We start from the raw sequence: 12,401 nt of genomic DNA on the forward strand, positions 1-12,401 counted from the left end.
TATCCATATCTGCATTCAGATGCATTTTAAATAATGCAATTGTACTAGCCTCCACCACTTCCTCTGGCAGCTCATTCCATAAACATACCACCCTCTGTGCGAAAAGATTGCCCCTAAGGACCCTCAGAAATCGTTCCCCTCTCACCCTAAACCTATGCCCTCCAGTTCTGATCTCGGTGCCTTGCCCCCACAACAAGAGGAAAAGACATACAAAAATTGAGCAGCCAGACAAAATGCAAAAGGAATAAAATATCGAGCCATAGGGAAAAAAGTTGTGGCTCTATCTTTTTCCCCCTATTGGTATTTGGACACTTACAATCTGTCAGTAACACCATCTCCGTAGAGCATACTGCACATGTTTGCCGGTGTCAGCAACGCAGTGCGCATGCTGGTCAGTGTCAGCAAAACACTGAGCATGCTCATCGCTGTACGCACAAAAAGGCGCGAGACCGTCTTTTGATTGACCAATAGGCAGCATTGGAGGACGGGAAGGAGGATGGTCCTCCTGCCAATCAGAGCCAGCCCATTTTCTGAATGCGAAAGTTGGACTATAAGCTTCTCAAGCTGCGACTTCTGATCCTCTCTGTTTGAGTAAAGGTTGAGCTTTACCCAGACTGCAAATTCCTTCCTGTGTCCCAGATATGTGAGTATGGCACTCTCTTATCTCGCCCCCTTTTCCATTTTTTTCATTCTGGGTTTCAATTGTTGACTTGCAGCAACTGAAAGGAAAGAGACTGAATCCGGGAGGGACAGACTCCGGAAACGTTGATCCAGGTCTGTGTCTCAATTGGCAAAATAGTTAGGCAGGAGGTATCAGATGGTGGAGAAGTCGACGTATCAGGTGTAACCCTTTTTCAGGGCTGGGGCTGGGTGCAGAAGCTGCAGATAAAAGGGGTGGTGGTGGTGAAGTGGGGATAGGTCGAGACAGTTATAGGGTACGACTTGGCTGGTCAATGGGAGGAATGAACTGGTTGGTGGCAGGGAGGAGGACGGGGATGGGAATGGAGTCAGGGAATGGAGAGGGAGGTTTTTTTTTGAAATTGGAAAACTCAACGTTGAGTCCTTTGGGCTGCAGGCTGCCCGGAAGATGAGGTGTTCTTCCTCCAATTTGCGGTTAGATTCGTTGTGGCAATGGAGGAGGCAAAGATGGTCATGTTAGAAAGGGGGTGGGAAGGGAAATTGGAATGGGTGGTTACTGAGAGGTCTGGTCCCCTCTGCAGACACAGCTGCGATGCTCGGCGAATCGTTCCCCAAGTTTGCACTCGCTCTCCAATATAGAGAAGACCACAATTGGTAAACATATGGCAAATGCAGTACCACAATATGAAGTTATAGCCTTGGCTGTGGGAAAAAAACGCAGAAAGGAGGTGCATTGTTTAAATGGAGATGTATTTATTTGAATGTGGAGAAAGTGAGAACTGCAGATGCTGGAGATCAGAGTCAAAAAGTGTGGTACTGGAAGCGCACAGTAGGTTAGGCAGCATCCGAGGAGCAGGAGAGTTGACGTTTTGGACACAAGCCCTTTATCAGGAATGATGTGTGGATGGACAAAGAGGCCTCAGAGTCCTTCTACACCAGTCACTGTCATTTGTCAGACAGGTGTAGCAAGCAATCAGCAAGGCAAGTGTATATTAGCAAGAGGAATTGAGTTTAGAAATGGGGATGTCTTCCTGCAGTTAGGGGGTCATTGAATATATTCAAGGCTGAGTTCACCTGATTTTTGAACAACACAGCAGTGAATTTTGTGGGGGAAGGCAAGAAAATGGTTTTAAGACCAGTTCCAGAGTCATACAGCACAGAAACAGACCCTTTAGTCCAACTATTCATAATACCTGTCCAGATGTCTTTTTAAATGTTGCAATTGTACCAGCCTCCACCATTTCCTCTGGCAGCTCATTCCATACACGTAATACCCTCTATGTGAAAAAGTTGCCCCTCAGATCTCTTTTGTATCTTTTCCCCTCACCCTAAACATATGCCCTCTAGTTCTGGACTCTTTTCCCCCTGACCCCCTTCCCCGGATAAGGCTTTGTCTATTTATCCTATCCATGCCCTTCATGATTTTATAGGTTACTCCTTAGCCTCCAACGCTCAGGGGAAACAGCCCTAGCCTCCCTATAGATCAAATCCTCCAACCCTGGCAACATCCTTGTACATCTTTTCTGAACACTTTGAAGTTTCACAACATCTTCCTGATAGTAAGGAAACTAGAATTGCACACAATATTCCAAATGTGGCCTAACCAATGTCCTGTACAGCTGCAACATAACTTCCCAAATCCTATGCTCAGAAGATTGGGAAAGTTTTCAAAACCTACAAAAGACAACTGGGAAAGAATGGAGGGACAAACCGAACCTTTGAGGGTCAGCTTGGAGGCATCAAGGTCTCAGGACAGGGGGTGGGGATGAACCCAGCTATGGGCCATATGCCAGCAAATGGGACTAGATTAATTTAGGATATCTGGTCAGTACAGTCGTGTTGGACAGAAGGGTCTGTTTCTGTGCTATATATCTCCATGACTCTGGCTTTCGACGAACTTTTGCCACGTCAATAGGTTCACTTTCTCTCTAATGCCGGTGTTAATGCCTTGACGTCTCATTTTGCTCCCACCTTCCCGGGGACGTTAACCGTTTTGTGTCTGGTTGTTCCTCAAGAAGCTGCGTGGCAGGTTCACCCTGAATTGACACTTTCTTTTTGCTTCCCAAAATCAGACCTGCTCACTCCGCAGTATCCCAGTGTTGTGAAAGAAATTAACTTTTCAGATGGAGGTATTCAAAATTCAGAGAGATATCAAGTCTTGACATTTTTGCTTTTTCTGCCCCTGTAAGATCCTGAATCAGCACCTTCAGGAGAATTAGTTAGAACGGAGTGAGAATAGAGGGGGAGAGAAAGTGGGATGGTGCCTTCAATTTTGTGAAATAACAAAAGAAAAGAATGTACTGCAAAAAGTAGAATTGCTTGTTCAGAATTTCTACCCTGCACTGGCAGTGCTGAGCTTTGTAATCTATTCTGACAGAGTTTTTGAAGATTTGAAGAGGGAAGTTTCAAAATCAACAAATGAAGGGCTTATGCCCGAAACATTGACCCTCCTGCTCCTCGGATGCTGCCTGACTCCCCTGTGCTTTTCCAGCACCACATTTTTCGACTGACTCTCCAGCATCTCCGGTCCTCATTTTGATGTCAATGTCTGAAATCATTCAATCCACCAGGGCCAGCAAAGATTTTCAACCGTGATTTCTGTGAGAGGGATCAAAGCTTTTTGGTTCCTGTCTGAGTACGTTTTCAGCATCAGTGGGACTGGACGAGAGCCCCCACTGTTGCAGCGCACTGTGTGTGGAGCCTGAAACCGTTATACGGCCTGGAAAGGGGATTTCACGGCAGGGAGGGTCTCTACACGTGTTTGTGTGCAGCTGAAGCTTTGGCCATGGAGGAACCAGAGGAATCCTGCCCCGTGGAGAAACCGTGGAAGTGTGGCGACTGTGGGAAAGGCTTCCATTTCCCGTCTGCCCTGGAGACTCATCGGCACAGTCACACCTGGGAGAGGCCATTCCCCTGCACCGCTGCGGGAAGGCCTTCAGACATTCCTCCCACCTGCTGGCCCACCAGCAGGACCACACGGGGGAAAGGCCTTCTGCTGCCCCGAGTGCGGGAAGGCCTTCATGTTTTTCTCCGCCTGTTGGCCCATCGGCGGGTCCACACAGGAGAGAGGCCATTCAGCTGCCCAGAGTGCAGGAAGGCCTTCAGGTATTCCTCCACCCTGCTGAGCCACCGGTGTGTCCACACGGGGGAAAGGCCCTTCAGCTGCCCCGAGTGTGGGAAGGCCTTCAGCACATCTTCCACCCTGCTGAGGCACCAGCGGGTCCACACCGGGGAGAGGCCGTTCACCTGCTCTCAGTGTGGGAAGGGCTTCACCTACTCCTCCCACCTGCACAAGTACCAGCGACTTCACGTGCCATCGCAGGGGGATTGAAGGAGTGACAGCCGAGTGCCATTATCGATTGGACTATCAACCCGGTTCCGGGGACTCCCGGGTTTGAATCCCCCCACAACAGATGGCAGAATTGGTATTCAGTCAGAAATGTGGATTTCGGAATCTAACAATGAGACCGTTTCAGGGAGAGGTGGTGGGGGGGAAAAAGCCCCCATCTGATTTACCATCTCCCTTGTTAGGGAAGGGAACCGCCATTGTGGGAAAGGATTCACTCAGTCGTTCCAGCTGCATCCTTTACCCGGTCTGGCCTACACGTGACTCCAGACCCACAGCAGTCTGGTTGACTCTACACTGCCCCCCCCCCCTCCCTCCCGGCAAAGGAGCGGGGAGAAACTTAGTTGGAGACAGGGTATGGGTTAAAATTGCTGAGTGAGGCAATACTTCCTCCGGGTTACGGCTTTACCAAGGATCCAATTACAAAGGGACAACTTGGTGCTGGCCAATAGCAAAGACAGTGTGGTGGTGGGTGGTGGGGGGTGAGGGTGGGTGAGTAGGAGGGGAAGTGTGGTGGCGGGGGAGGAGGGGAGGTGTGGTGTGTGCACTTTGACCTTGAGCTGTTCACAAAGCAACTACTTTTTCTCTGCCTTTTTGCTGGGGGGATCTGAAGCTGTAACAAAGTTGGGTTGAAATAAAGGTTACCTGAACTTACCACCGGGCTCAGACTCTCATTGAAAGCTTTGAGCTCCAAGAGGTTTTTGTTTTAAAGCTCATTTCTTTCAGCCTCCTGCACCAAGTTTAGAACATAGAACAATCCAGTGCAGAACAGGCCCTTCGGCCCTTGATGATGCGCCGACCTGCGAACTATTCTCAGCTCGTTCCCCTACACGATCCCAAAATCATCCATGCGCTTATCTAAGGATTGTTTAAATCTCCCTAATGTGGCTGAGTTGACTACCTTAGCAGGTAGGGCATTCCATGCCCTTACCACTCTGTGTAAAGAACTTGCCTCTGACATCTGTCTTAACTACAAATTGAGGGGTGATAGCTTTATGTCCTCTCGTACAAGCTGACGTCATCATCCGAGGAAAAATTCTTTCTCTGTCTACCCTATCTAATCCTCTGATCATCTTTTATGTCTCTATCAAATCCCCCCTTAGCCGCCGCCTTTCCAATGAGAAAAGACCCAAGTCTCTCAGCCTTTCCTCATAACACCTTCCCTCCAGACCAGGCAACATCCTGGTAAATCTCCTCTGCCCCTTTTCCAATGCTTCTGCATTCTTTCTGTAATGGGGTGACCAGAACTGTACATAATATTCCAAGTGTAGCTGCACCAGCGTTTTGTATAGTTGCAGCATGATATTGCGGTTCCGGAACTCAATCCCTCTACCAATGAAACCTAACACACCATGTGCCTTCTTACCAGCACTTTCCACCTGGGTTGCAACTTTCAGGGATTTATGCACATGGACTCCAAGATCCCTCTGCACATCCACACTACCAAGAATCTTTCCATTGACCAACTACTCTGCCAATCTGTTATTCTTCCCGAAGTGCATCACCTCACATTTACCTGCATTGAACTCCATTTGCCACCTCTCGGCCCAATTCTGCAATTTATCCAAATCCCCCTGCAACCTATAACATTCTTGCAAACTGTCCAGTACTCCACCGACTTTAGTGTCGTCTGCAAATTTACTAATCTATCCACCTATGCCTGCGTCTAAGTCAGTTATAAAGATGACAAACATCAGTGGTCCCAAAACATCCTTGTGGAACACCACTAGTAACTGGACTCCAGACTGAATATTTTCCATAAACCACCACTCGCTGCCTTCTTCCAGATTCTAATCCAAACTGTTAAATCACCCTCAATTCCACGCCTCTGCATTTTCTCCATCAGCCTACCAGGTGGAACCTTATCAAAGGCTTTACTGAAGTCCAAGTATACCATATCAACTGTCCTACCCTCATCTACATGCTTGGTCACCTTCTCAGAAAACTCAATGAGGTTTGTGAGACACGACCTGCCCTTGACGACACCATGTTGACTATCTGAAATCAAATTGTTGTTTGTTAGATGATTATAAGTTTTATCTCTTATAATTCTTTCCAAAATCTTTCCTACAATAGAAGTAAGGCTCACTGATCTATAATTACCTGGGTCATCTCTGCTGCCCTTCTTGAATAAGGGCACAACATTTGCAATCCTCCAGTCCTCCGGTACTAAACCCGTAGACAACGACGACTCAAATATCAAAGCCAAAGGCTCTGCTATCTCCTTCCTAGCTTCCCAGAGAATCCTCGGATAAATCCCATCCAACCCAGGGGACTTGTCCACTTTCACAAATTGATAACACCTGTGCGGAGCTAACCTCGATCCTTTCAAGTCTAATATCTCGTACCTCATTCTTTTCCTGAGTGAACACCGATAAGAAATGTTCATTTAGCACCTCTCCGATCTCTACAGGGTCCACGCTCAACTTCCCACTTCTGTCTTTGACTGGCTCTATTCCTACCCTAATCGTCCTTTTATTCCTCACATACCTACAAAAGGCTTTAGGGTTCTCCTTTATTCTATTTGCTAAAGACTGCTCATGTCCTCTCTTTGCTCTTCTTCACTCTCTCTTTAAATCCTTCCTCGGTGATCTGTAATTCTCCATCGCCTCATCTGTACCATCTTGCCTCATCAACACATAAGCCTCATGGAACAGCATCATAAGACACAGAACTTATGTCAAAAGATCAGTGTCATGCAACTGATAGAATATATTGAACAAACTTAGATAGTCTTCATCTCTTAGAATGGGTGCGGGCTTTGGTTCATTAATATGTAACAATGTTCTTGAGATGACTTAAGGTTTTATAAAAAAAATATCTCCGCTCAGACAATGCATTAAAGGTGTGAGATTTGAGTCTGTCAGTATTCCAATCTTGAATCAGACTGGTTCTGTTTCCAAAGTCGGAATTTGTAAAATATTAGATGCATTGACTGCCTGAAGATTGTGTGCTTTTTGAACAAAATTGAATGTATCTGCAAATATAATTCTGCCAATACAATTTCACCCCATAGAGTAGTGTGCGTGTGCATGAGAGAGTGAGTGTGTGTGCATGGAGTTTATGCGTGAGCGTGCGCAGAAGTGTGTGTGTATGCTTGGAAAAGTGAGTGTGATGGAGTGTGATAGAGTGTTGAGGGGTGTGTGTGTGTCTGTCTGAGAGATAGAGTATGTGTGTGAGAGAGAGGCTTAATAAAAGCAAGGAGTTGCATTTTTGCTAAAACAAGGACTTGCACAGATAATGGTCGGGCCATGAGTCGTGTTATAGAACAGACAGTCATGGGGGGTAGTGGGGGATGTTCAGGTACATAGTTCTTTGGAAGTTTCATCACTGCTAGACAGGGTGGTTCAGGCGGCATTTCGCAACATTCCCTTCATTGTTCACACCATTGAGTATAGGGGTTGGGACATCATGTTGAGGTTGTACAAGATGTTGGTGAGGCCACTTTCAGAGTACTGAGTACAGTTCTGGTGGCCCTGTAATAGGAAGAATATTATAAGAGAGGGTTTAATAAAGATTTACCAGGATGTTGTAAGGACTGGAGGATTTGAGGTTATAAGGAGAGGCTGAGACTTTATTCACTGGAGCACAGGAAGTTGGGGGGTGACCTCGTTGAGATTGATAAAATCATGAGGAGTGGAGGTAAGGTGAATAGCAAATGGCTCTTGCTTAGCATAGGGGAACTCAAAACTGGGAGGGCATTTTTTTTAAATGTAAGAAGAGAGATGTAAAAGGAACTGGAGGGGCAATATTTTGAAAGAGGGTGATTTGCATGTGGAATGAACTTGCTGAGGATGTGGTAGATGCAGATACAGTTACAACATTGAAACAGCATTTGGATGGGTACATGAATGGAAAGGTTTAGAGGGATATGGGCCAAATGCAGGCAAGTGGGACTGGTTTAGTTTGGAATCCTGGTCGGCATGGACGAATTAGACCGAATGGTCTGTTTCTGTACTGTATACCTTTATTGAAACCAGTAGAATTCTGAAAGGGGCTTGACAGGATAGATGCAGATAAAATGCTCCTTTGTGGGGAGGGTCATAGAGTTCCGACAATGTGGAAGCGGGCCATTCACCCCATCTATTTCACTCTGGCCCTCTGAACAGTATCCCACCCATACCGGAACCCCTTACTTCGTATTTCCCATGGCCAATCCACCCTAACCTGTATATCCCTGGTCACTATGGGTAACTTAGCACGGCCAATCCTCCCTAACCTCTACACCCTAATCTATAAATTACCTTCTCATGCAGAGCTTTTCTAAGAAAAATGTCAGTCTGACTCAACATTGGGACACAGACAGAATTCACAATTATTCTCTCTTAAAGGGATATTTCTGCTTATAAATAGGTCAATGTCTCTTCGAAATGTAGATTCACTTAGATATAACTGCGTCACTTTACATATTAAGATATCCCTTTGAATGTGCCCACACCGCTTTGAAATGTAATCTTGTCCATTTAAACCTCTTTATTTGCAGAAATACCCGTTAAAATGTCCACGACCCTTTAAAATGCAGATTGCTCCCTTTAGATATGACGCCGTTCCGTTAGATGTCGGAATATCTGTTTAAATTGAGCCGTGAGCTTTCCCAATGTAGACAGGGCTCCTGGAAACGTGGCAGTGTCCCCCCTGCAGCTGCAGAGCGAGACAGGAGAGTTTGTTTTTGTGAATGAGCAGTTGTAGCGCGAGGTGGCTGTTGCTTGGTGACGGAGAGGCTCCCCCGGCCCCGCCCATCCCCCCGTGCGGACGTCACGCGGGGCCGAAGGCGGTTGGGAGGAGAAGTCGCTCGAGCGGGGAAGGGGCGGCCGTTAGGAAAATGGCGCCGTGCGGCCCGGGGCAGACACTCGTCACTGGGCACCGCCGCCTTCCTGGCGCAGCTGCTGTGTCACGGCCACACCGGCCGGTTGTACAGCAGGCAGGAGCCGGTGAGCATTCTGGAGGCGGATGGGGTTAAGGGCCTGCTTGGGAACTCGTCGGCCGCCTGGGTGGTGGAGTTCCACTGGTCGTGGGGCGGCCCCTGTGTCAACTATGGGGCCACCTGGAAGGTACTGGGCCCGGGAGGTGAAAGGTGAGGCAGGTTGTGGGGGGAACGGAGGGGAAGGAATGTGGGGCCTGTCCTGTCATAGTGACATTTTACACTCACTTTCCATCTGCTTTTACTGGCGCTTGTGCTGTTTCCCCCTCACTGTTTGTTTAATCCTTGTGCTGTTTCCCCCTCACTGTTTGTTTAATCCTTGTGCTGTTTGCCCCTCACTGTTTGTTTAATCCTTGTGCTCTTTGCTGTTACTTGTGCAATTGCTGAGGTTCGTGTGTAAATACTAGTGAAGGAGATTATGCACCAGCATGTATATGTTCCTCAATCATTGAAGGGGGGGACCTGTTGAGAATGGTTAGTAAAGCATGTGGTGCACTAAGCCTTGTTAACATGGATATAGTTTGTTATTTGGAAAAGTAGACTTTATTATTTAAAGTCACAGACCCATTCGGTCCAACCTGTCCATGCCAGCCAGATATCCTAAATTAATCTAGTCCCATTTGCCAGCACTTGGCTCATATCCTACTAATCCCTTCCTGTTCATATACCCATTCAGATGTGTTTTAAATGCTGTAATTGTACCGGCCTCCACTACTTCCTCTGGCAGTTCATTTCATATGTGCACCAGCCTCTGCATGGAAAAGCTGCCCGTTAGGTACCTTTAATATCTTTCTGCTTTCACCCTAAACCTATGCCCTCTAGTTGTGAACCTCACCCCTACACTGACGAAAAGACACTTAAAAAAAAGTTGAGCAACCAGACAAAATGCAAAAGCTATAAAATGTTGAGCCACATTGGAAAAAAGAACTGTGGCTCTACCCTTTATTTCTCCTCTTGGCATTTGAACACTTAATATCTGTCAATAACATCAGCTTCGCCACATAGCACATTGTGTCTGCTCCTCAGTGTGAACAACAGCGCACCTGCTCGCTGGTGTCACCAACACATTGTCCATACTCCTCGCTGTCAGCAGAAAAGGCGACATCGCTTGTCTCTGTTTCTAAAGGTCTTCCCTTTATTCTTAAAGCTGTGCCCTCTGGTCCTAGTCTCTCCTACCAATGGAAACATCTTCCTAATGTCATTGCACTGTGGGGATGAAGCCCTACCCTGTCCGGTAACTTCTGCTGGTAGGTGAGACTAGGCCTCAAGGTTAGAGGGAGTAGCTTTCAGACAGAGATGAGGAGGAACTGCTTTTCCCAGAGGGTCATGAATCTATGGAATAGTCTAGATTAGAGTGATGCTGGAAAAGCACAGCAAGTCAGGCAGCATCCGAGGAGCAGGAAAATAGATGTTTTGAGCAAAAGGTCTTCATCAAAATCTATGGAATACTCTCTGGCCAAGGAAGCAATAGAGGCAGCTTCATTAAGTATATTCAAGACACAGTTCGGTGGGTTTTTGCCTGGTAGGGGAATTAAGGGGTTCCTTGTGACAGTGCAGGGAGGCGGAGATGAGACGATGGACAGGTCAGCCATGATCTTAATGATTGCGGAGCAGGCTCACTTGTAGCAACTGGATTGATTCCAGGGAGCAGACTTTACGACCTCAGGTATGTGTCTTGGTTACCTGGGTGAGGAGAGACATAAGGACAGACTGGGACTGTTTTCCGTAGCTTGCCAGAGTCTGAGGAGTGACCTTATACGCTTTTATATCGTCATGAGAGACATGGATAGGGTAACTAAACATGGTATTTTCCTTTGGATGGGGGAGCCCAGAACTAAAGGGTAATAAGTTTAGGATCAAGAATGTGGTGTTGCAGCAAGTCAGGCAGCATCGCAGGAGCAGGAAAATCAACGTTTCGGGGAAAAGCCTTTCATCAGGAAAGTGTGTGTGTATGTGAGTTTGTGTATAAGACTGTGCGTCAGTGAGTGTGTATTTGCATGTGTGCATGCTTGATAAAGTGTGATTGTGATGGAGAATGAGAGGATGGTGTATGTGTATGTCTGAGAGAGAGTGTGTGTATGACAGAGGTATGAATATAAGTGAGGGTTTGCAGTTTACTAAAATAAAGGAGGGCAGGACTTGTACAGGTAATGTTAGGGCCTGGGTTGTGTTGTAGAACAGAGACCCGGAGGTGTTCGGGTTCATTGTTCTTGAAAGTTAAATCACTGGGAGACGGGTGTGAAGAAAGTGTTTCGCACACTTGCCTTCATTGTTCACATAGGTAAAACCTGCCTCTTGCAAAAATTCCATCCTGTATTCCCAATTCCTCTGACATATCTGCTCCCAGGAGGACCAGTTCCACCACAGAACACACCAGATGTCTTCCTCCTTTAGAGACCGCAATTTCCCTTTCCACGTGGTGAAAGATGCCCTCCAACGCATCTCGTCCCCATCCCGCACCTCTGCCCTCAGACCCCACCTCTCCAACCGTAAGAAGGACAGAACTCCCCTGGTGCTCACCTTCCACCCTTCCACCTTCGCATAAACCAAATCATCTGCTGACATTTCCGCCACCTCCAAAAAGACCCCACCACCAGGGATATATTTCCCTCCCCACCCCTTTCCACCTTCCATTCCCTCCGTGACTGCCTACAACCCACCCTCCCATCCTGGCACCTTCCCCTGCCACCGCAGGAACTGCAAAACCTGCGCCCACACCTCCTCCCTCACCTCCATCCAAGGCCCCAAAGGAGCCTTCCACATGATCAAAGTTTTACCTGCACATCCACTAATATAATTTATTGTATCCGTTGTATTGTAAAGTTAACTCACTGTTAACTTTAGCTTGGTCGTACACTTGAATTTTCTTCACTTTATTATGGGGTGCCTGGGTCGAGGGTGGGGCACTGGTCGGGAGAGGATATGATGGGTTTTCGGAAAGGAAGTGATTCCCCCGGAAACGAGGGGGAAAATCTCCGTTTAAATATGTTTTTGTTTTTTTATTTAGAAATAGTTTTTTATTATATTGTGAATGTATTAAAGAATCTCTATTTTTGTGAATTTTCTATGGTCTATGCTCGTGGTGTTTTGGATGGTGTTTCTCCTCCGGGGGGGGTCACGGACTTGCCTGGATGATTATGGTTAGTCATTCGATTAAATGGTGCACCTGGAATGTCAAGGGGAGTAATTCTCCAATCCAAGGGAAGAAAATATTACCAAACCTCAAAAAAGAAAGGGTTGATATAGCTCTTCTACTGGAGACCCATTTATTGGATAAAGGACATTTGAAATTACAACAGGGTGGATTTGATCAGGCCTTCTATTCTTCCTTCAGCTCAAAAAGTAGGGGAGTAGTCATTCTTATTTGGAAGAATCTCCCTTTCAAAATCATAAAAGATGAATCTGGACGATATATACTAATTAAAGCCCTTATAAATGGAGAGGAATATGGGATTTTAAACCAGTATTGTCCCCCGGTGCATCCTTTCAAATTTA

The 12,401-nt window shown here is 46.7% G+C and overlaps 3 protein-coding genes and 1 long non-coding RNA gene across 8 annotated transcripts in view; 2 read left to right on the plus strand and 2 right to left on the minus strand.

The window, feature by feature from the left end:
• Nucleotides 1-12,401, minus strand: part of LOC148143330 (uncharacterized) — a 234,029-nt gene that overhangs the window by 173,958 nt on the left and 47,670 nt on the right. The gene's annotated exons all lie outside the window — the stretch shown is intronic.
• LOC148143331 (uncharacterized) overlaps nucleotides 1-12,401 on the plus strand; it is a 195,349-nt gene that overhangs the window by 159,424 nt on the left and 23,524 nt on the right. The gene's annotated exons all lie outside the window — the stretch shown is intronic.
• The window catches only part of LOC148143332 (uncharacterized), a 192,485-nt gene that overhangs the window by 148,974 nt on the left and 31,110 nt on the right, over nucleotides 1-12,401 (plus strand). For 2 of the 5 annotated variants that reach the window (XM_087974119.1, XM_087974124.1), the window contains exon 1: nucleotides 8,790-8,916. The exons of 2 other annotated variants lie outside the window; for them this stretch is intronic. The gene's annotated coding sequence lies outside the window, so the exon portion shown is untranslated. One more of the 5 variants, XM_087974120.1, reaches the window with a different exon arrangement.
• The window catches only part of LOC148143333 (uncharacterized), a 59,267-nt gene that overhangs the window by 36,467 nt on the left and 10,399 nt on the right, over nucleotides 1-12,401 (minus strand). The window lies entirely within an intron of this gene.

This window comes from Chiloscyllium plagiosum, unplaced genomic scaffold (assembly GCF_037043375.1).
Source record: "Chiloscyllium plagiosum isolate Xiang-an unplaced genomic scaffold, Cpla_swu_hap1 HiC_scaffold_27, whole genome shotgun sequence".
Lineage (NCBI taxonomy): Eukaryota > Metazoa > Chordata > Chondrichthyes > Orectolobiformes > Hemiscylliidae > Chiloscyllium > Chiloscyllium plagiosum.